This window comes from Neophocaena asiaeorientalis, unplaced genomic scaffold, assembly GCF_003031525.2.
Source record: "Neophocaena asiaeorientalis asiaeorientalis breed wild unplaced genomic scaffold, Neophocaena_asiaeorientalis_V1.1 scaffold25, whole genome shotgun sequence".
NCBI lineage: Eukaryota > Metazoa > Chordata > Mammalia > Artiodactyla > Phocoenidae > Neophocaena > Neophocaena asiaeorientalis.
Window position 1 is genome coordinate 3,441,065 of NW_020172492.1, and position 2,405 is coordinate 3,443,469.

Genomic DNA, 2,405 nt, shown 5'->3' on the forward strand with positions numbered 1-2,405 from the left:
TCAGAATTCTCCAGAGTTTTACAGAAAACCCTTCTAGATTTATGTAACTTCTCTGTTCCTATTTTCTGTTGCATTTCAAGGATCAGTTGAATGGGCAACCCAAGTTTTCATCTTTTCCTCTAGGCAGTGATTGTAGAAGAGATTTGAATAGCTGCCTCTCCTTACCCCAATTCCAGTCTGACCCAGGGTGAACACACACACACACACACACACAATAAGCCTGCGTGAAAAGGAAGTCAATCCATTTGGAAGTTTAACCAATCTAGGCAATTTATTTGGCACGACATCTGTCATGATTTTATCCAGCTTGAGACTTCTAACCCTGTAATGCTAATTTTACAACAATAAGGCAAGACAGTTTTAAAACATCATCTATTCCAAAATAAATATCCATGTTTTGTCTGCCCTATGCTCATAGTATATCTAAAATCTGTCTTTTATTTCATCAAAACTTTTTATTTACTTCAGATATTTGTTTTGTTTTTACTTCCAACAACAAATCTTTTCTACTTAAGCAAAGGGATCAATTAACCTGCCTTTAAAAAGATACTCTTATCTTTTAATTTCTTTATCTATCTGGGCGATGCAGAAGGTGTTCTTTCTGAGACCCGAGCATATTAATTTTTCAGTGGTTCCCACTGCGCTGATGAAGAGTTCCAGACAGGGTATTCACTGTTTTCGGCAGTAGCCTCACTCACAGTATTAGCTGTCAGATTCGCTGCCAAGATTCCTTTGTTATTGGCCTTAGTAAGACCAACCTGGGTTTGTGTTTCATGGCCGTTCGTAGGCTGTCGTGTATGCCCTGCCCACAGAGGAAGTGAAGAATATCACCGTCCTTTACAAGCTGTCATTCCTGATGCTGTGAACCATTTCCCAGCTCTTCCTTAGTCATTGCCTTTCAACTCTTGGGCAATGTTTGTTTCATTTCTTAGACTTGGTTGGGTAGCTAGTTAACACTGAGACATGCAAATGGTTTCTTTTTTTTTCATTTTTAATATGTTTTATTTGTAAATGTATTTGTGTATAACACATCATTTCCAAGATACATGGGCAGTTTGTTTTCATTTTTCTTTTTTTAAAATTAAGATTTTATTGGAGTATAGTTGATTTACAATGTTGTGTTAGTTTCTGCTGTACAGTAAAATGAGTCAGTTATATATACACATATATCCACTGTGTTTTAGATTCTTTTCCCATATAGGTCGTTACAGAGCATGGAGTACAGTTCCCTGTGCTATACAGTAGGTTCTTATTAGTTATCTATTTTATGTATACTAGCGTGTATATGTCAATCCCAGTCTCCCGCAAATGGTTTCTTTGTATTGTCATTTGCTTTCAAGAAGAGTTTGCTGTCGAGGAGAGCTACATGAGGCTCTCCTTTATGAGGCTGCACCCAAGATTTTTATCTTTTTGTGTTTCCAGACTCTAGTGAACTGAAGGTATTACCGTCACTCAATGGCTGATCACTCGAATTTTCTATGAATCAATTTTACTTCTGCTATCCAGACTGGTGCCACAGGATATGTTCACCTTGACCCTTGGGGTAGGGATGGGGAGGTGGAAGAGGGGAATGGCATTGGTGTGACTGGACCTGGAAACCTTGAGCCATTCATTAGCATATTTATGAGGTAGCAGCATGCATGACATCTGTGCCAGGTGGTCTGTGACATGGAGAAAGCATGCATACACTTTACTGTCTATGTTTGGGTGAGTAGTAGTGGATGGATAAGAAGAACTTAGGAATGAAAGCCCAAGAAATGACTAAAATTTGTCTTAGATAATCTAATAATGTTTTCTCAACTAAGATAAAAATATACAAGCATGAGGTCTTTTGGTAAATTCTATATATGACATTTCTCTATGGGATAGATTTGCTTATGTGTTCATTTAACCACACTTATTAGGCATCTGCCATGCACCTCAATCTGTGCTAAATACTGGTAATTAAATATGTAAAATATATATTACATGTTATATATGTGTGTGTGTATATATGTATATAAAATATATATATATAATCTCTTTTGAGGAATTCACAGTCTAACGAAAGGATAGACATTCTATGTAATGTGATAGTGGCTGAGCAGTCCCTCTCAGGTCCTGGTGTGTGGTCTTTCCTTCTCCTTCTCTGCCTGCCATCAGGGTGACCAAGACTGCCATCTCTTTCAGGTGGGAGGCATGCCTGTGAGTATTCTAGGTCACTGAAAAGGGAATTTCCAATATAGCACAGTTAAGAAGGGGCTGTCCTGTGGAAAACCTACACCCAAAGTGATGGGGAGAATGGCTAACTTCACTTCTCCCAGGATGGCAGCCGGTGTTCTCTGGAGTTCTGAGGAAGATCCGCTGGCTTGGGTCACCTGCTAAGCGACAGCTTGCATGGTGATGGGCAGTTCCCTACTCCTCTC